The 23,100-nt window shown below is 42.5% G+C and overlaps 1 long non-coding RNA gene across 1 annotated transcript in view; it reads right to left on the reverse strand.

Annotated features, from left to right (window-relative positions):
• The window catches only part of LOC126537619 (uncharacterized), a 50,891-nt gene that overhangs the window by 26,126 nt on the left and 1,665 nt on the right, over window positions 1–23,100 (reverse strand). The window contains exon 2 of the long non-coding RNA XR_007600812.3: window positions 22,903–23,033. This is a non-coding gene — a long non-coding RNA (uncharacterized lncRNA). The remainder of the gene's footprint in view (window positions 1–22,902; window positions 23,034–23,100) is intronic.

The raw sequence follows: 23,100 nt of genomic DNA on the forward strand, positions 1-23,100 counted from the left end.
TTAATGAGTGCTTTCCGTGAACATCACCCACTCTATGTTGATAGGTTTATCTTTGTGCTACTCAAGTTTTTTTTTCCATTGTGAACAAGCAATTAATATGTACTTGTAATGAATGTTCATTTCCTTACTTATCGAATATGGTGCCAATGCAAAGGTTGTGGAATACGCCGAGAAATGACCGATAACAGCGTTACAACGACCTAGTTCATGTGTGGTCTTTTTTTTTCCGACAAAAAAAAACAAACAGACAAGCGAATTTTTCTTTAGAAATTCACGTGACAATGCGCTCCGCATCAGTAATATAAGTGGTCTCAGACGGAAAGTGTCATCAGTGCACTGCATATATTATGAATGTGCAAACCTGGGGCACAATCTTGTAAAGGTTCGCAAAGCGAACTGTTACCAAGATTGCGCTACTTCGCATTTGGTAGGGACTGTACTTACACGCCAAAAACTGCTGACATGTCGAGAAAAAACTGCAGCTGCTCTTTCCCAGTGCCCCTATTTGACAAAGTTTTTGTAAAGATTGATGCAATAGTGCGCAGAAGCATTGTCATGGTAAGGGCAGTTCATTTTCACCTTTTATTTATTTCACGGGCTTTCATTCTCGTGCCTTCACAAATCCTAGGCTGTCTTAAATGCTGTTACTGGCCATTTGTAACCATCATACAAAGCTTTTCACTGACATCTCATCGATTAGGTAAATCAAGACACTCATCAGATACAGTGAACACCATTCGAGTAGTGCACTCTGGTAATTTTTCATTCTTGGCAACCTGCAGTTGAGATAGCAGAATATCGCAGAATAAATGTGAAGTGACGTAGTGGTCATTGCATGTTTGCGAGTATTTTATATCTGTTTTGACACACTGGTTGGAAAAAAGACATGAACGGGCATGTTCATTGCACTTGAGCTATGGTATACAAGTTTCCCTTGTTGTGCAAGGGCGTCTACATTAGACAGACGGGAAGGGGTATCAATGATTCATAATAAGGTTCGTTACAGCGCAACCTAAGACAAGGACAACTGAAGGTACAAAATGACGACACGGCGCTGTTTTGTACCTTCTGTTGTCCTTGTCTTAGATTGCGCTATAACAAACCTTAGTATGAATCCCAACCAACTGGCCCAACTTGCCGTTCTGATGCAGTATCGACGATTGCTTGGGCCAGCATAGTTACAACCTTCATAAAAGTTAACGAAGTAGGCCCCTTGCCATGCATTGCAAGACTTGTGGACGCAAACTAGTTTTTTAAAGAATGTGTCATCATAGGATGCAGTAACATTCAACTGATGCGCGAGATTACTGATCAGGCTAATGCCATTGCCAAATACGTTAGGGTGTGCGTGAGTACACCCTCCTTATCTTTATCAGGCAAGGAACTTTACTTTCTAAGTTGGTCGGCACGTTTTCAGTGAACTGCAGCCGTCTGCTTCTTGTAAGGTTGTTGTTTCAGTTGTTTTTCTCATGTGTGCTATGAGCGGCGCATATAATGTGCAGTAGGGTCGTGGAATAAGACCAGTTAGAAGTTAGTGCTCATCCTGTCACCTGTACTTTTTCTTCCATACTCAAACTGAGTAATGCTAAAGCAAGACAAGAATCCATTCAGTCAGTTTGTGCCTTCGAACCAGTTCACCTCCACAGTGCACAATGATGCTATTATAAAGGGACATTGAAAATATTGTTTATTTTCTTTGAATAAATAAAGTTTAGTTTGAAGTTTCACACTGCATTTTGCAAGTTTTAATTACCCTAGTATAAATTTGTATCCTAGAATGTGAAGGATGAAAACAAGCATTTCCAACCTTACACATTTCCAATGACATCTAATCACTACAACTTAGAGGAAAGGCGCTACGATCTCAAACAGTCGCAACTTCTATCCGCGGTTGTTGTATATAAAGGCATTACGCACCGAGAGAATATGGTCAAATCTTAAAGCTAAAACTACGGTAAAGGCTTGTACCAACACGCTTAAGCATGGGAGAACATTTCAAAACACATAGTGCGGAGGTAAAAAAATAGATCATGGAGTTTTACTTGCCAAAACTACAATCTGATTATGAGGCACGCCATGAAAAATGAAATGAAATGAAAATGACTCCGAAATAATTTTGACCACCTGAGGTTCTTTAACGTGCACCTAAATCAAAGTACACGGGTGTTTCCGCATTCTGCCCCCATCAAAATGCGGCCGCCGTGGCCGGGAATCGATCCCACGACCTCGTGCTTAGCAGCCCAACACCATAACCCCTAAGCAACCACGGTGGGTACAGTGCACAGCTGTGAAAATTTTTCCTATACCAGAAATAAGTTTTTGGCCAGGGACTCAAGAACCGGGGGAATCGCGCCCTGTCTGGCGCTGTTCACAGTGCCACCTCAGCCAACTGGGACATTTGCACGCGAGAACGAGAGCACCAAGTCCGGCCATGGCTGGTAAACCCATATGACGATACATTACCAAAATATACAGTAACTAAAACAAAAGGACGCGTACAAACGAGATGTGTCCTTTTTATTCAACTGACATATTATCTTCGCGCCATCTCCCCCTTGTACGATATAGAGGTTACACAGTTCTGCTTATTCTATCGTCTTACATCATGCATGCGCACTGAGCACATCAATACGTTCTGGATATCGCAGAAGCCGTTGTTCACAGCGTGAGACTCACGATAGCGAAGTGAAATGCGATCCATCTAGAAATAAAGAAATTGTTTGCCTGCGACAAACTTTGCAAACAAGAAATAAAATACGAGCTTACCAAAATGCTTCGTCCAGGTTGGTGGCGGCACGCAGTTCGTTGGCGTTCACCGTTGCGCATTACTCTGTGTTGTTAATCACGCCGCCCTCGCTTGTAGGCGTGAGAAGAGCATCAAAGTATTATTCTTTTCTGTCAAATACTGCTGCTTCGTAAGTACAAATAGAAAATTTTGAGTTGTCAAGCCTACCCCAGCATACTGGCACACAACAGCTTCCCGCGCTCAAATCTCGCTGTGGATTCGAATTCGCGCTGCGTGCATTTCGATGAGCTGTTGGGGCGCCACCTAGAAGAGTTTGAATATGGACAAAACGAAACAAAGTTCTAACATATGTCCGTCTAGATTATTTTATATTTATTTATTGAAGATATAAGGCACATGCTGTTTAGAAAATACTCACGGCAAACAATGTTTTAGTTTAGTTTCTTTGGCCCCTCGGCCCCTCCGATTTATGTCCATTGTCAGCTGGCCTGCGGCCTTTAAACGATATTGCTTACATATTGTGGCTCAATGTCGAGGACATTAAACCTGGTTGAATGGGGTTTAAATGGAGGAACAATATTTCGTTTTGTAGAGTATTGCTGCTGGGGATAAAGCGAGAAATAGGCTGCTTCTCGTCGGCAAAAGGAGCCGGACGAGCAAGTCACGAAATGCAAGAAAACGAACGGCTTGCATGATTATACTAGTACAGTCTCGCTTGGTTGACCAGTGAGAAACAGCATAATTAACAACCTAACAAATACAATGGACAGCCGCCAAATCGTTGGTCAATTAGACATGTTAATGATGAGTCAGAGCGGTTGTTATTTCGTGTTTGTCCGTTTGTAAACGTGTTGTGCAAAGCTTCATTTATTCGATGTTGTGCCCCATTTCCACCAGAAAAAGAAAGAAAGAAAAGCGGCGTGTTTCTGTTGACGCGGCACGCGCAAGTGAAACGGATTTACGGGCAAGCCACGCGTGTCACGTTCACACATATATCGCTCAATAAAGCACTCCGGCGGTATCGATCGACATACCGGCCGCACCACTGGTGGTAACGGCTATAGTGGTACCGGTGGTAATAAGGGGAGCCGAAAGGACCTAGAACCTCAGGGCACTACAAGAATATATTTCATGGTTTCACACCTGCTTACTGCAAAAGTGTACCAAGTACATGCATGGTATAGCAGTGTACTCGTAATGCAAAAATAAACGAATTAATATTAATTAGTAAACTAAGAAACCAAGGTGAACCTTCAATAATTCACGAACAGGTAAGTTCACACTCAACTGACTCATGAAACAGTATGCTAGCTGTGCCAAGAATCTTAATTAGTCGAGCAATTAAGGGTGGTGACTGTCATGTGCAATGCCTTGGGGAAATGCATGCAGAAGTAGGACAGTAGCTGTTGCTCTGTCTTTGCTCATGCCCTATCAGCTGATTAATCACTTATTTATTTATTTATTTTTATTTTCACATACTGTAGTCCAATTGGGCTATCGCAGGAGTTGGTTTGTACATTGCATATAACAAAATATTTTTCTGCACAAATCAACTTCAATGCCTTAAAAAACACGATAACTTCAATATAAAAGATACAATCAGTATAATAAACGCAGCATGAATCAAGTAAATACAAAGATTTTTCTAATTTACCTAGTTTCACTTGGGAGTAAGTTCCATTTTTCAATTGTATGAGGAAAGCTATACTTAAACAGGTTAGTATGCAGTTGAAATGGTGCAAGGTTAAGTTTGTGGCTATTCCTAGTAGGTTTCAAATTATCAGGAGACAGATAGTTGTTTTTAATGAGTAGTGTGGGGTGTTATTTGAATTATGCATCTATTTAAGACATTCATAATCACGCCGCTTGGACAGAGGTAGTAAACCGATTTGTTGTTTATTTAAGTCATTATTCCAAAAATTGGAGAGTTGGAATTTCCCCTTACAAGGCACTATTGGCAATAAAATCACCTACAGTGCTTGTCGAATGGGTGCCGCAGTGCTACAGTTGACCTGCAAAGACGGGGCCGAACCCCTGCTTAGAAAATGGAAGAGAGGCCGAACTCTCTCGAGCCCTGGCTAACTTTGAGCACTGACTGTGTTGAGCGGTATACTATATATTGTACTACCACACAGTACAATGATGTATATTAATGATTAATACAGTAATAATATGTATATAATAATAATAATAATAATAATAATAATGATTCAGATCTGCTACCATATCTGCATCTCCTTCCTTCATGCCACAGAAAATGTCTATGGAATTCTTGCTGTCAAATCAATAAATATATACTTCAGAGCATGGTGTGTCAAGCGCGTCACACGACTCGTCAAAGGTCGTAACATAATTGCTGGTGCTATTTATATATATATATATATATATATATATATATATATATATATATATATATATACATATCTTCCGCAAAGTACAACACTATTTGCATCTCACGTTGACTGATATCTTTCAATTGTTAGTAGGTGAAGTGCAATCCACAGAAAAAGGATAAACAATTGTATGCATATCTATCAGTATAATCACGGAGTATCAGGCTGGGCATCAACCAAACTGATTCTTAATATCTGTAACTGTGGCGAGGAAAGCATATGTCGCCTTGAAGAAGACAAGTCCACTTGTTGAAACGTTGGCTCCTGCTTTCATCTTGTTCTCGGTTTGCTCATCGTCTTGAATTTCCATTTCCCGCCTTCCCCATGTTTTCCCTGGGTTTGTATACATGGTATTTTAACACGCAGCCTAAAAGATTGCAGATTCTTCTCCTATATGCATAGTTGGTATATAATTGTGAATCAGCAACACGCTAAAAAAACATTTTCTTCTAGCATAACACTGAAGCATACAAAGTTGAAAATTTACTGTGCCTACCTGGGCGTCATTTCACATATTTAAGAGGTGAATCATTTTCCTTTGTGTACATGTGCATTGGGCTAGCTCCCAGATCAAACTATATGTCATCAATCTGCACAGTTGGCACAGTAGGAATTCACAAGACAAATTTTAGCACAGTGCACCTTGTTTACACTTTTCTGCATTTCTGTATGCAAGATATAACACTACAATTTCCGCTGAAGATACTGTGCTTGTTGTGCAGGCCATGTTGTGATGCTAATGGATGGCACCTGTATAATCATGTAAGACTTTTGTGAATATATTGGCACAGCAGCACCTTCTGTTATTTTGTATGTATATTTCTGACCAGCAATACAACCAAGCAGAGGTATATTGTGCTGTAGGCAAAACAAGTGGCCACTTAGATTTGGCAGCTCTAGATGGGCACATCGCATCTAGTCGTTCCTCACCCCACTTTAGTATTTACATTTCACCAATGGCAAAGGACAATGTTGGATTCCGTAAAATATCTAATTTCAAATGCACTATGGATGACTGACTTTTGAAAGAACAATGAAGTGATGCCTGGAAACCTGTGTACCAACTTTCTTCCCATATTAGTTACTATAATGCCTTACAATGTGTTTTAACATTCTTCATATGGTGTACCTAAATTTGGTGCTAGAGTGGAGAGGAGTGCAGTAGTTTGACTTTGCCTAGGGTAGCAAAATGCCTCACAACACTGCTACATCAAAGTAGCAGTGTTGCAGCACTCAACGGTGCCCTTAAAGGCATCAGTTGCGCCCATCACATAACAGGGGCAGGGAGAGTACAAACATCAATGAGATTACAAAGAAATAGTTACAACAAATAATAGGACAAAGTACAGAACAAAGGTATGCTAACATTGTTTAGGTATTAAGAAACAGAGTGTAAGAAATCATAAGAATTGCAAAACAACAGTTATGCACACAGCAAAATCAAATGTTGAAAATATGCATGCACACATAAACTACGGTATTAATACAGGTATTCATTAGTAACTCACAAAAACAACTAAACAAGAATGTAATAAAAAAGGCAACTAATTAACAGTGCGTAGCACGTCGTAAAATTTTAATGTCAGATTCTGTGGCAATATCAGAGGGAAAGCAGTTCCCTTCAGTGATGGTGCAGGGTATAAAGGAGCATGCATATTGTAACGTGCGAGATGGTGTACGCTTGAATATGAGGTGGTGATCCCGGCATGAAAATATGACAGGTGGTGACTGAAAGAAATCATTGGGAAGAGAAGTACAATTTTAAAGTTTGTCAAGCAGGCAAAGACGCCCTGATTTGTGGCGAAGGGATAGTGCTTGTAAATCAGTACGTGCTTTTAATGATGACACGGAAGTGTAAGATGAATAGTCGGAAAATATGAAGGTGAGCAGCCCAGTTTTGAACAAATGCAATCTCGTCAACAATGTTTACCTGCCAGAGCGCTATATTAGCGATGCGTATACGAGCTTTGTGTGGATTAGTGTAGTGTAAGCAAGTTTATGTATGTTGAAAAAGCATGCTTTAGGTTTAATTTGATGATGCCAAGAGAGTGGTGAGCTGCTGCAAAGATGGAGTAAATGTGGTGGTTTCATGCTAAGTCGTAATGTAAATGAAAACCTGTGCTGGTAGTTGAATGTTAAACTGGGATCTTCGAAATAGTCGATGACTTGTGAATTAATAATGTGTTCCATAAGTTTGCGAATTGTACTGTTTAATGATATTCATTGGTAGTTAAGGGGTGATAAACACTCGCTGGAGTTGTAGAATGGGATGACTTTAGCCACTCACCAGTCTTAAGAATGAACCCAGGGGGTATGTTGCGACACTAGCTGGGACACATTCTTGAGTAGCTTGTTATTAAATTTGCTGTGACCTGTTGTAGATGAAGTTTTTAATCTGTTTAGTAAGGTAAAAATGCCCGACCCACTAATAACAATTTCAGACACGTCAGATTGCATGGGGAAGTCAGGGCATGCAGTGATGTCTTCACATTTGGACACTCAACAAAACATGTCATTTAGTAACTGCACACACTATAACTCAGGAACTACATCACCACTAGAATTAGGATTATGTCAGGCCGTGAATAGGGGTTTATTACGTGCCATAATCACTGTTATTCATAATAAATCATAGCTGTAAACCTGTTGACGTGTGGATTTTAGTAGCATCTGGCATTCTTTGTCACATAATATGTATCTTTGCCATGTCTTGGATTTTTTTTTTATTTGCCATTCTATAGAGCGCTTCATTTTATTTATGAGGTGCTGCAGGCGTTTATTGAATGTTTTGTTGCATCTAATGCTGAGAAAAAGGACGAACATTTTGATAAGATTAGCAAAGGTGGCTCTAAACATAACCTAGTTCTCTTCAATAGCTCGACTGTGTCTGCAAAGGTGGCTAATTAACGATTATGCCGAGTAATGTTGGCCCTATTGTAGCACCTAATGTGTTTAGTAGTGTTTTCTTTTTTGTTAAAGAGAAGTTAAGCAGACCTACTATAACTGCATGCTCAGACAGCCCGTCCAGGTGAGAAATGCCGGAACAGATTAGAGGATCGCTGGTCGAGATGAGGAGGAGGAGGAATAAACATTTATTTTTGAAACAGTATCCCGGGTTAAGCCCCAGTTCTACTCTAGGTGGGAGGTCTCCTCATTCCAGGAACCCTCTGGCCTTCGCTGCCTCCTTGGCCTTGGCGACGAGGTGTCATTGTTGCTCCAGGCCCTCGGAGACGAGCTTGGCCTCTCACGTTTCAATGAGGTCTTTGCTTTCTTGCCTGGCGTTATATTCTTTCGGTGAAGGCGATGCGTCTGTATCTAGATGCCATGGACACTCGAGGATCAGGAACGCCAAGGTGTATGGTAAGCCGCACATTGGGCAGTGGTATCCTTGTAGCATTGGGCATAGTCTGTGCATGAGTATTTCCTTGTAGCATTTGGTATAGTCTGTGCATGAGTATTCCGTGGGTGTAAGTGTTACTCTGTAGTCTTCTGAGTGTGGTACTTTCTTCTTCGGTGAGCTTTGGGTGAGGTGGTGGGTGCACCCTGCGTTCCAGCCTGTGATATTGAAGGATCGCTGAGTAGGTGATGGGTACGGTCTCTGCCCTTGCTGACGCAGACCGGCATCTTGAGAGTAGGAAGGGTTGGCCCGGCAGGTGTGGCCTCGGGCCATGGCGTGTGCTGATTCGTTTCCCTCCAGCCCGTCATGCCCAGGAACCCAGGTCACGCAGGTGTAGCGGATCGGAGCGCTGTCGGGCTTCAATATCTTTAGTGCTTCTGTCGACACTAGACCCTTAGCATAGTTCCTGAAAGCTGCTTCAGAATCGGAAAAAACTACAGCTGCGTCTGCACGTGGTAGTTGCTAGGGCGATCGCCGTCTTTTCTGCAGTCTCAGAGTTTTGTGCACGGACTGTGGCAAACGCTAGCTCTCTGCCCTTAGAATCTGTGACGGTCAGGGCGTAAGCATTTCTTTGCGGGTATTTGACTGTGTCGGTGTATCTGGCATCCGGACCTTGCCTGTGTCTTTGCCGTAGGGCATCCACTTGGGCTTGTCTTCTTTCCTTGTGGTACAATTGGTGCTATGCACAGGGATTTGCAGATGTTTGGAGGAATTCTTTCTTTTCGGTCCGTGGTGGCCTATAAAGGTTTCACTGTAGCTCAGCCGTTGCAGCACTGATCTCCCGGTGGGCATGAGCTTAAGTCATTCTAACTGACTGGCTTTATGAGCTTCGGCTAATTCTTGCCAGGTGTTGTGTATGCCCGTCTTGAGAAGTCTCGTAGTCAAAGCCGTAGATGGTAGGCCCGGGGCAGTTTTCATGACTTTGCATATTTGAATGTTAATTTTTTTCTACCTCTGATGAGATCTAGAATATTGGCCAGTGTACATGATGAACAGGTTGGGAGAGTAATGAGTTGAGGTAACATGAAGTGTAGACAGGAATGAAGGAAGATATGCCATTGAGCGTGAGCAGCTGTGACAAATTCTGTTGTCCAGTTAATAATGGAGAAATTAAAATTGCCATAAATGATCACAGTAGAATGCCAAAATAGCATATGCACTTCATTTAGAATGTTTTGAAACTCGCTTGAAAATGCACAATTTACATCCGGAGGGCAGTAGTATGCACTTATGAGAACATTCTGCTTGAGCATTGAAGTGAAATGAAAATGTGCTCTAGGAATGAACGAATGCCAGTTGGAACGGCAAGAATTTATTTTTTTAAGGCTATGAGCATGCCACCTTCTATGCAGTTGCATCATTCACAACAAAAAGTGTTGCATGCAGATGTGAAAAGAAAAATTTTATAGGAGATGGTATCGTTTAGCCACGCAAGAAGAGATGTCACGCATCAATCTATGAGTGATGGAAGTGACATATATTTTGACATCACACTTCAACCTCTAGTGCATAAGAATGACAGGTTTATAGACGTGTTATGGGTGTGTGGTTGCATAAGCTGTCAGTTTCCACACTTGCATAAGATGGTTTGGCTTGTCATTCCAAAGCATGCTGAGACAGACGCACTGCACAGTTTATTTCCGAGTCCCAAACATATGTGTCATTGTTGACCAAGAGCTTGTTAAAAACCAAGCAAGCTCAGTGTGAGTTGTCTCATACTGACTACAAATTTTAAAAAATTAATAAGAAAATAAATATATCTGTCATCCTGATTGCTGATTTGCTGTTCCTAAGTGATGGAGTAGTGCGAAAGTCACATATTTTACTTGTACATATTGTACTCAACCCACTGCAACAGTAAAAAAAAGGAAAGAAAGGAAGGAAAATGTAATTATGTGAAATTATACAGATGGAGCATCCTTTTTTTTTATGCTGAAGTAAACAATCAATATATGCACATGTGAATACGATATATGTGCATGCACTAGAATAACTTTCACCAGTCATATTATGTCAGCAAGACAGCAAGGTGGGCGAATTGGTTAGGATTTATCTTAGTTTTGGTAACAGCTAGCGCAAAGGTACGATGAGTAGAAAACGTTATTAAATACACGAGCAGGGCTGTTAATGGTTTGTGAACACTTTTCTGTAACGCTATGTGTTATATCCGCGTCCACAGCGACCAGGCCGGCATGGATAAGCGTAGGTTATGATTGAGCTCTTCCTTGTCATTTCACGCGCTGATAACCACGGCTTATTACAATACGGCAGTTTCTTAACGTTTGCTAATCCGGCTTGGGCAAAGCTCCCGTCGTTGTGTGCCACCTCACGTCCGCCGTACGCGGTGCCGGCCGGGCAATAATAGATTGACTTTTGGATGGTAGTACGCTCGCTGCGTGAGGGCACCCCGCAGGTGAAGGGCATGGGAAAATAGCCCATTCTTACGACGCGGGGTTCGGTATGTGACCTGTGATTAGCCCGAGGGTTCAGATTAACTGCGTAGCTGTTGCGCGGCCCAATGTTTCACGCTGCCCGATTGTAGACGGTGGACATTGTAACATATTTTAATTTCGCTTGCGTTTCGCTCGCGCAAGAACTTTCCACGACTCGCTGACTTCCCGTCTGTCGCCAATGAATGTTCCCCGGCCAGACGCTCCTAGGTCCAAGCCCGGCCCGGGCCCGAGTCAGCAATTGCATGGCCGCCCCAAGCATCCTTGGACCGAGTTTGGCATATGCGGCCGACAACGCTTTCTGTCTGGCCAGCGCTAGTAGTAAAATCGTGTTTTGTCAACAATTAAGTTAGCGTGTTGACGGTACGTGAAACGTCGATCGCTTCGGTATCGCAGCTCTGTTGGCATTAGCTTTTTTTTCTTATTGTGTTACACAATAGGTGCGATTGCGATCACTTTATTCCGACGGTTATGCTATGTTATGATAGAGCAGGCATGCCGGATCGAGATGCCGTACTCGCTAGGGCCTTTCCTTGCCGTGCTGCGCGTACACTATCACCGATAGGTCGTTTATATGGACGGTAGGTAATAATAATAACGATAACCCCGAGAAAGGGATCCATTGACATACTGGCCCTGTTCATGTTTGCCGAATCGCACCGTATGTATGTATGTATGACTCGGTCGAATTGGCACGTACAGTTGGGAGGCTCTCATGAGATATGCTCGCCGACGACATGCCGATGAAGTGCTGTTTAGTATTTTTCTCGCACACAACAATGTAAACGAACTTCCTATTAGCGTGTAGACGAATGATGAGGGCGCCATATAGGTACAGTACCGTACATATTCGCCTGAAGAGGAACATTAGAAATGTGCACATGGTATTCACATTTTATTAATTTAATGATGATATATGTGGGCTGTGTGGACCTTTAGGGTGTAGTGTAATATGCAATGTGGGAATGAAGTATTAAGAACACAACAACAAAATTTCTTGTCATATGACCAACTGAGTAAAATCTGCTTTTCAAGTGAACAAACATACCCCACAGGAATGCCACTTGTAGCTTTTTCAACTGAGCTACCACATTTTTAGTCACATATGCAGCTAGGGTATGCAATCCAATTTTAGAACATGGCTTAATTAGCAAAAAGCTTTCATAATCTTGAATACAGTTAATGCATTAGAGGTGCAGCCTTAGTTACTGTACACATTGCATAATCTGCACACTGCAGAGCATTAATTTGCATAATTTGTTTTGTACTTTCTTCTGCATGTGGTTGCAAGCCTTTGTTTTCAAGAGTGCGCCTAGGAAGAAAAGTGTTTGTGTTTGGTTTGGATGATGCACTTCGGTGGCCAAGAGAAGAAACATGCAAATTATAATATTTTTTTATTAAGACAGCTGCATTGGACCAGCAGGACTTACCTTTCATACCATGATTAGGGCAAGACAGATGGCACCTGACAAAATACAGAAGATGTATCATCCACTCTGAGTAATTGGTGAGCAAGCTTCAATACCATGAGGGGCTAGTGAGCCTTCGCTTTGGTATGACAGGAATAGTCTTGAAAATACCAAAACATATGTGCATAAGGGACAGGAGTTGTCTCTGTCTGAAACCCACTGATGACTCCATTATAAACGTAAGCAGCAGTGCTTGTGCCATGCCCTGCTGCTTAATTTCAGAGAGACTAAGAGATGAACGAAAGGCATAGATAGAAACATTGAGAGGAGCATTATTTATTGTTCTTTTGCAATATCATGCTGCAATTACCATAAATTATAAACACTGCAATAGTTGTCTCTAGCTTGCTCATTTTAATAATCGTTCCATTCACAGTCTCAACTCAACAGCATAACACAACATATTAACTTATTGCGCTAAAGTCTGAGAGTGTGTTGGTTACATATACTACATTGGTTACATTTACGTATACTGGATGAGTGAGGGGCATATGAACACACTTAGTGCTGCTTTCCAACTGAGATTATTCAAATCATTGAGCAACCTGACTTTACACTTTTACAGGTGACTGTTCAAGTCAATGCACATACATTTACCCACATCTACTGTTTGTTCTATATTGATTTCTCTTTTACGAGTAATCACTGTGGATTATAAGGGACATTACAATTAAACATTGAAGGCCATAATTATGAAAATAATATGGCCTTTGAAAACAAAAAGCATAGACAGGCCATCAAAATGACAGCAAAAATAAAGAATAAATTAATTGTTTGTTTAAAAAGAAGCCTAATAAGCTTATTAAATCACCCATGACATGCCTCTTAATTGGCTCTTGAAAGTTGAGCTCCAAGACTGGCATGCTGTGTATATCACTGACAGTAAACACCAGACTAGCAATACCAGAGTAACAGGGGAATCACCCATTGCAATCACCTCTGAAAATTTAGTCAATGGAGTTAGAGAGCTCTTCTAAATCACCTTTCTAGCAGCGGAGTAACACTGTACCATTTTGGAACAATACATTTGTGTTTCTCTGACATGACCCAAATACTTCAATGGATCCCAGTACATATGGGAGAAGTAACCATGAATGGCCCTCTCAACCTCAATGAGAAGGCCGACCGAGCCGCGCGAGAACTAACCCACCGCGTCTCGGACAGTGACGGCACAACACCCCGCAACCCCCGGGGGAAGGGGAAGGACTGCAGGGAGGCAACGACAACGAAGTAGCGATACGAGACAACAGGGACAGACTGGTCACGTACCACGACATACTGACACACTATACGAAACGAGGAGAAACATACCCACAACCCCGCAAACAACTCGACAGGTTTCAAGAAACAGATTGGAGGAGGTTGCAAGCCAGAACATTCCGAAACCCAGTACATTTAGACAGAGTAAATTCAACACAATACCCAGACGCGAGCTGCAAGCTCTGCAAGCACGAACCCGCAGACATTGCACAGATCTCATGGAAGTGCACACAGATCAGATCGATATATCTAGAGGACAAGATAGAACAGGACCTTCTCGAGGAGCGATAGCTAAGCGCTCTGACTAGCTCGGAACTACACGACCAACTATGGGCTATCCAGTGGGCTCGGGCAGCAGTGGAAAGGCTATGCCTCACCGCACATAATGCCCGGGTGGCCTGAGCCTGGGCTGGAAACCTTGCAGATCCTTTTCTCATTAAAGTTATTTCCATACGTCCCTCCCTGGTTCAAAAAAATTTACCTTCCTAAACACCATGTGCATCTTTAGAGGCATGACTTATAAGATACATTGGCAATTTAATCTCTCCCCCATGGATGCTAAAAAGTCTCAAAAGGCAAAATGCTACTCTCTGATAGATGCTTCATATCAAAGAACATTTGCCCTTTTTACACACAATGCTTTGTTTAAGGTCACATTCAGAGCAAGTGAAAAGCACAATTAGGCCTATAATTCCCTGCCTGTAATGATACTTTGTACAAACTTGCTGTGAAACAGTGTTGCATGAAGCTACACTGACTCTCTACAACTGCAGAAGATTACTCTTTTCATTCAGGCAGCAGTGACATTTCTTTCCATTCATAATAAGTGAGTCAAGATGCCTGTGCTCACATTAATAAAATTACGTATTTCCTGATAATAAATTGCAGTTAAGAATACTGCGTCCTTGACAGTGCTTGCAAAATTGATGCAGCAATGGCTGTCAAACTTGAGCGCAAAAGCATGTGTCGCATCAGAGCAAACTTTTCGGGGTAGAAAGACGGTAAGTGAGCCTGGCACAAGAGGTGTGGGTAGATACATGTTCTTGATGTTGTTGTGTTCTTTGTTATCTGCCATGGCATTGAAAAGGCCAGAGATGTGTCCCTGTGCCTAGTGTAAGCAAGCATTAAAAGTGAGTAGTTGTGAAGCTTGTGTATCTTCTGACAAAGCTATGTGGCTTTACTGTCTTGCTTCAGCTGCTAAATGGCACTCAAGGAATTGGTGTGTCTGTATTTGGGTGAAGTTTGATAAAAATGAGGCTGCCTCATTGGTGTCATGTGTGACTTTACCGTGTACCAGCCCCGTTCTGCAGACTCTTGTCATGTATGGTATGAAGCTCAAGTAGAGTTGCAGACATCCATTGTAGATTCCTTATTTTTATAAAGAGGGAAGTACTTAAGGCTGACTGATACTATGCTTCCATCTCTTGTAATAGCAGCGTCTGTACAAGATACATTGGTCCAAAGGAACGAACATCAGTGTACAGCCGTGCCATGGCCTTAAGTCTGTTCTTGCACCCAAGCAATCAGAAGTGACTGCAACATGCAACCTCTTTAATTCAAATGCTCATTCACATTGAATTAGCAATGCTGCCGTGGTGTTCACCTGGGCATGTTCTTGAGCGAACAGAGGGAGAGCAGCTATTGCCCTCATCACGTTCTGAATAATGATCTCAATCTGGTCCCTCTGCTTCAGTGAGGGCCAGTAAAACTGAGCCTGATAAATAATATGTGGCTGGAGTACAGACCAAACAGCATTACTGGCTATTTCAGTACAATCTTCTCCACATTTAGATGCAATCCTTCATATCAGGTGTATTTGTTGACATTGGTGTCTTCTTTATTTTCCCTAGCCAATTTGATCTTGTTCCGGATTGGCGAACATCGAGACCAAGGATCCGTACTTCTATTTCTTGTAACAAGGACCAGTGCCGGTAGCCAGGAATATATTGGTGCATGTGTTGGGGGGGGGGGGGGGGGTGAGCATTATCTGCACATTGTCCTATGCCCGGTAAACAGACATGTTGGGTTCGGGGGCAAGGAGTTACGTTCCCGGTGTAGAGCATGCTGCAAAGCAATGCCGGTCTAGCCTGGTGTGGTTGGAAACGCCTTTCTCAAACTAATCGCCAATAATTGTTAGAAAGCTATATTGTGGCTACTTTTCCTTGCAGCAAGGTGTGTATTGTCCAAAATGAGTGATGCACGAATGATGGATGTCCCTGCACCTATTGCTGCCTGCAAATGTGAGCCACCATTCAGGAGCACAGCAGTACTGGACGGTAGTGCTAGTAAATTTACATAATTAGCAAGGCTTCAATATGCATACCCTGGAGTTAAATGTCATTTTTGATTGAAATGGTTGTGACATATGAGTAGGCTTTGTTTTTTGTGGCCATTATCTGGCTTTCGCGCACCCCCTGGATGCGCTGTATTATTCTTGCATCCCTCTGACAACAAACATTTGCTTGTGAGTACTTCTTGCTACCTTTATTACTGATTTCTTTTCTTGATACTCAGATCCCTGTATTTGCAATGTGGCCTCTGGCTGTTTATGTTCTTAGGAATGCAGACTTGTATGATGTTAACATATCTGAAAAGAAGCAGTATACACACTGAATACTTGAATGATAGAAAGCCACTGCTGTAAAATTAATGGTCAATCTCGGAAAGGGTCACCTGAATTGGCCACAATGAATAATTTACTGAAGCTATAAAAGCTGCTTTTCTGAATAAATTTTCCAAGACAAATACAGCAATATGCGTGTCATGTTTGACGAGAATTCACAATTACCTGAAGCATATTTGCTTTGAGAATTAGTCCCAGGTGCCACAAGCACACTTGATGCAGAAGCTTGAAAGCAGTACAGTGACAGCCACGCACCTCTACCACGTGGAATAAAAAAAATCCCAGACGGTAGCACACTACTCACCCAGTTAAAAAAACAAACACATGTTGTCATTTATTGAAATTGCTCTTTATTTTTAAAAGTTCAATTCAGAACAAGTTACTACAGAGTGTATTAATGTTTATGTCGGTTTCCATATTACATACCCCTCTGTGGCAACAAAATGCTGCACATACGGAATCAGTCATGCATGCCCTCCTACAAAGAGTGAAATGGAAACTGAGTGAATCAAGTGACATGTGGCTCAATTGTAGTTGTAGGTAAACTTGATGGCTGATAGCACTAAGGGCAAGTAATAATAGTATAAAGTTTATTTCTCTTAGTGGTTTGGGCGGTCGGTGCGTCCCTCAGTCCAGGGCTCCACTGATCTCTGTGGTTTGCTGGGCTTGATCGAGAAGAGCTCTCTGGCTCTCTACATCTTCACTAGCAAGGCAAACATCCCAGTGCCTGTTACTTGGCACTTACGCCGTAAGGGGCGAATTGGAATTTGGAGGCTGTAGTTTATATGTTCATGTTACGTGGGCAAGAGTTGGCAGCTCCTCGCACCAAGAACACATACTTTCATAGAATGCAGGGTGTACCTTAGTGAGTATTTGTAGGTGTAGATATGTGTTAGTCTGTACACAGCACGAATCCCTGGCCTGTTTTTCCATAAGGTTGGAGTGCGGGCGGCTGTATTTTTGTCTCTCTTTTTCCTGGTTTTCGAAGGTGTCGTGTGGGTCAATGGGAGTTCCTTGAAAGGACTGACTAGTGCTCGGATGCTTATTGCTCGAGCAGTTCGGTCCACCCTCTCATTTTCCTCGAGTCCAGAGTGCGCCGGGCACCAAATTACCACCTGGTGCAATTCTGTGAATTTCGTATGGGACGGTACCCGTCATGCACGAACAGCATGATGCCTTAGAGTCTATCATGGCCAATGCAGATTGTTTCTTTTGCTTTTGCATCTCGAAAGGCCAGCGCTATGGCTGCTGCCTCCACGGTGCAGGTTAAAGGGTTCCGAATGGAAGTTGTTATCCCTGTGGACCAATTGAAGGCCACTATTTTGAATTTGTCTGTTGCCACTCTACATGCATCTGTGTAGTATAGGTCTGTATTTCTTTCACATTTCTTTTGTAAAGCCTTTGATTGCGCTTTTCTTCTGCTTTGGTGGTGTTCCGTGCTCATATTCTTTGGGATTCGTGAAACTAGAATTTCCTCTCTTGTTTGTCTGGGTAGCAAAACTGTTTTTTCTCAGCCATGCTGCGCTATCAGGGGATATCCCGCCTTTTGTAACAGAGCCTTTCCTTGTTTTGCAGAATTCAGATGTTCTCTCTGAGGCATGACCACATGCCGTGTCATGTTCTTCATATGTGTTGTGAATACCAAGAGCCTCCAGCTTTTTGGCACATGTGTTTTTGGGAGCCCTAGCTGCCCTGATGATGGAGCTCACTTTAGACATTTCAGCCTTATTTAGTTTTTGAAAGGGGAGGCTATAGGACACCCTGCTAATAATTAATGCTCGCACAAGTCTGACTGCCTCCGTTTCTTTGAAGCCTCTTTTTTGTTTTGTGACTCTGTGGATCATTTGTGCCACATTCCTTGTTCTTTGTCTTAATGTTTCTAGCATGTGTGATGCCCTGCTGTTGTCTTGGTACAAAAACTCAGAATACATTCAGGTATGTGGACACCAAGGGCAAGAAACAAGGAAGGAAATTGAGATTGGCTGGGTGGTTTCTTTTGATGCAGTGAAACGTAACTAAAGTCCAAGTATGCATTCACACGACATCTGCACATGAACACGTTACTAAAATACATCAAAGCCTGACCAAGCAAACAAATTCGCAGGCCTATTTGAATTTATTCCATTTGTCCTTTTCAGCACTGGTCAAACGTGCAATACATGACTATGAAAACACAGTTAGTGTCTGTATACAAAAAAAAAAGAAATTGTAGGCTGTAACTGCCTGAAACTGTGATTTCTAATGCACAAACCTTTGTGCATAGACAACTTGATACAAGGAAGTGCTGGTACAGATTTCCCAGTGAAAATGCATGCAGTTTGAAGCTTATTTCACATAACTGACAAAATGAACATAATTGTGTGCACACACTGCGTGCCTCCATTTAACACAGAAACAGGCTGGCTGTTCGCATTGTTCATGCTGCATAACAGTAATTTGCCGCCTTAAAAATAATGTTGCTGTGACGCAAATCGCTCCCAGTTGAAAAAGACAACAGGAATTCCTGTCGCACCTACGGAAATTTCTGGTGTACGACAAAAGTTCCTGATGTTTCTGTAGTTGCGACAGACATTTCTGACATTACGACAGAAATTCTGATGTCCCAACAGAATCATCCTGTCGTGAAGACCAAGAGTTCTTAAGTCGCAACAACAACTTTCTATCGCAACAGCGATTCTGACGTCGCAACAGGAACTCTCTGTCGGGACTACACATTTTCGGTCGTGGCGTTAGAAATGTGCCACTTTCTGTCGCAGCGACATAATTTCTGACGCCGCGACAGAAGCGCTTTCAGTCGCGACGCTTTAAAATTGTATGTCAATTTCGCATCGGTGGTGTACCCTGTACTTTTCTCTTGCGCGGTATTCAATCGTGCTTCTCTGAAGCCGGCAATGCTGATAGCACAGACACCGGTATTAAAGTCGACGTGGCCAATTGTTATAATTGTGCCGTGACGACGAAGCACCATAAATGCCCTACCGGCCTCCTCAAAATTGGCCGCTGATGAAAATCATATCATCTGCGGGAATGGCTGCGTATCCGTTTTGTGTTATTTGGTAAGATGTGGCACACAGGCCTGTGGACTTACATGTGCCGTTACACTGACACAGTTAACTTCCCAGAAATATTGCATAAGCTTTTACAAAGCGAAAAAGAAGTTTTGGGTTGTTCCACGAAGTTGCGTGAAAAGCTGTCTCGCTCGGGTCTCATTATTCTGGTACAGCGCTGCCGAGAGATGCCAGTATGCTGTCAGAATGAACAATCATTCACGAATGTTTATGTAGCTATCTTGCATTGAACACAGAATTATATGCGCGCTCAAAAGTGCAGAGCGAGAGACAACTGTCTAAATTAGCAGTAGCAACCTAACAGTGTCCCCGGTCACCGTTGTCTATTTCTGTATTTCTTATTTAATATGGATATCCTACAGCAAAATCGATGTTCTAGCACTACACAATGTACCTGTCGATGGTAAGAACACTTTTACTTTTCTAGAGAACATTTTCCAGTTGACGCGGTGGAATGAAAGCGCATGTTGACTCTTAAAATGCAAATGCAAACATAAACGCAAAGTATTTGTATAGCTGAAATATGCGCCAAGATGCATATTCGGCGTAGCGTAGTGGTAAAATGTTGGGCTCAGGATGCTTCGGTCCGAAGTTCGAATCCCCTGAGGGGATATTTTTTTCTACAAACAAATTTACATAGCCTTAAAGAGGTCTCTGTCAATTTTTAATTGAATATTGATCAAGAACTACAGGACGTCACACTACGGACGACAGAACGGCAGACTAAAATTTCCTGTTGTGTTTTTCAAGTGGGCTGTCACAACCTATATCGACACTTAAGGCGAAGTGGTTATCAAACACACCTGATGACGAAACTCCAATACTCTTTGACCCGCCGTGGTTGCTATAAGCGTCCTTGGAGTTGTGCTTAGTATTAAGCTCGAGGTCACAGGAACAGATCATGGTTCTGACACGTAAAACACGACAATTAAATTGAAAAAGAGAAAGAAAAAAGTTGAAACGTCTCTTTTTTGTGGGGCACTGGCTTCTTGAGTTTTATTGAGAGGACCGGTAAGTCTCAACACCGCGACATAAAAGGTGTGAGCATTATGCGCATAGCGCAATGCTTCCGCGCCGTACTCACCACCGCAGCTTGAAAAGGCCGCGTCAAACATGAGGCAACTGGGCAAGCGGTAATCCGAAACGCGCCGTTTCCAAAGCAGTCGACACCGTACGCGGTCCGATTTTGTGAGGACTGTGGGTGAGGTTTCACTAGCCGCTGTCATATCGTGGCGCAGGAGGGAATACCCGAGCACAGCCGCGCGAACCACAAAAGTGTATTGTAGTACACAGGTCACGTCAAAGCGATGACTACGCGGTGGCCGATCACCGCCGTGCTGCGCAGTGGGGCAGGTAGCTTTCTTGTGAGGTTCCACACTACACGAAACACTCTCCGACGGCCGCCAAAATCACCTCGTAAGCACGCATATAGACACACACGCAGAACTACGATGAGCAAAACAGGTGCCGTCACCGGCGCCGACGACAGTGGCGCTTTGCGGGCTTTGCCTTCAGTTTCACTTTTAGTTGATGGGAAGACGAACAGAGGCGAGGACATTCTGCGGCCTAAGCCGTCGAAGTTTTGCATGGTCTCGCTTCCGAAGACAGCTCGTCAGATGCCGACCGGGGGTTCTGGCAGCGCGACAGGACATTGTGGTCGACGAGGCGAACAAAGCGTCTATTATATCGCCCTAAATAAGTTGGTTTGCACTCCGGAAATGTATAAATTTGCAGAAAAAAAAAAAAAAGAGCCACTTGGACAATATATCTCTCCTTTCTCGTTTCCTTTTCACAGATGTATAAAAGAAAAGAAAATAACGCATAAAATAAGAAACAGAACTCCGTTTACGCTAAAGGGAGGCCTGTATCTTCTAAACTCCCTCTTAAAAAGGATGTAGAATTGAGGTTCTGTCTCCTTCTTTCATCCGCATTTTGCGAGGGAGAGAAATGGAGGACGCTGAGCATTTCTACACCACTCTAAGGGAGCACGGTTTTCAGGCACGTAGTCTCAAGGGAGGTCACATCCCTTAAAATGCCTTTTTCGGCTCATTTCCGTTTACAGTGTAGCGGCTCGTAGAAGGCTGTCCATCGCTGTGACTCCACCGTGCATAAACGACGTCGTATCTCCTCTTTTTATCCCCCATCTCCTTTTCCCCGTGCAGGGTAGCCAACCGGAACTATATCTTGTTAACCTTCCTGCCTTTCTATGCATCCTTTTCTCCTCTAACTTCTATTGTAAGGGTCTGGCTGCTCTTATATCAAGGAAGCTTATGTCATCCCACTGTGCTCCTAATCAATCATACGTTCCGTTTTCTATTAACTGAAGTACCTAAAATTGGTAGAGCAATGTATTTCAGAGCACATTTCATTGGTCGTTATATTTTAATGTAGCCCTAGGCATGTAGTTTCTAGCAAAATGCATTAAGTCCTGGCTGACTTTGGCACTGGCATAGCAACGCGCCAAACATTTTCGCTGATTAAAATTATGTTGCTAAATATTGTGAATGATTTATTTTCATTTTTAATATAGCGGAAGTTTTGATATCCGCTAGTTCTATGAATAATTCCCGGTAAAAAAAAGGTCAGTTTTTCTGAATCACATATTTTAATAATCCGACACACTATTCCGTGATATAAGGTGTCTAATAATACATCAACAGGCATTTCTTACAAACAATGTTGAAGAACCATTTGGGTCATTCACAATGTGGGAGCAATGACCGAAATGTAGCGCGCACGATGAAAACAAATATACATACTATCAGGATATCCGCAAATGTCGTGCCGCGTATCACATCCTGGAAAAGAACGAGTCCAAATCAAAAACTAACTGCAGTAACAATCTCTTATTCTGTTTAGCCGCAGACATCCTCATGAGTGCAAATTCTTGCGACGTGATGTTATTTCTCTTTCTGTGTAAGTATGCTATTCACAAAACTAACACTTTTACAAGTCGCTTTACACTGATCGCCAGAAAGAAGCACCATTAACGATATTATTCGCCCACCTCAAATATGTAAGGCGAAACCCAGTTCATAGATAGTTGGTTGTTCGTGCCAAAAAGAGAAAGAAAAATGAGTGCAAAACCACGAGAACAAAAACACAAACTTGGAGGACGTATACCAACTACTTGTACATCATTTACGAAGTATTTGATCCATTTTCTGTACGCTATCAGTTAGGCGGCTTACACGTAGTTGACGTATACGCTCTGTGTTTGGGTTCCTGTGCTCGATGTCTGGCACCCTTTGTTATTTTTTTTTCAATTTTCAATGAACGCTCATAAATACAGTCGGCAAAAGAATACTGCTCCCGTTTTAATATGAGAAAATATGAAACCTTTTTGCAATTCGGGTGACTGATTGACGACTGATTATCAAGGGACCAATCTTAAAGTGAAGATAACGGCGCTGTGACTAAGAAAAAGACATCAATTCATATAATTCCTAATATTTGCCTTTCATAAGAAGAGAACAGAAAGGAGATATATTACTACCTTGTCGATCTCGCCTAGCTTCCACATCTTCGGCAGCATACGTTGCTCGGAGAAACAATAAAACAATTGGCAACAACATGTGGAGAGTCTTCGTAGATGACATCAGTTTGGTCGACGCTCGTGGGCAAGTTCTGTGCAGCAGTAGAAGCACGGCGTTTATATTTTCTCCCCAATTCTCACATTTCGCAACTGGAAACG

The sequence above is a fragment of the Dermacentor andersoni genome, chromosome 4 (genome assembly GCF_023375885.2).
Source record: "Dermacentor andersoni chromosome 4, qqDerAnde1_hic_scaffold, whole genome shotgun sequence".
NCBI lineage: Eukaryota > Metazoa > Arthropoda > Arachnida > Ixodida > Ixodidae > Dermacentor > Dermacentor andersoni.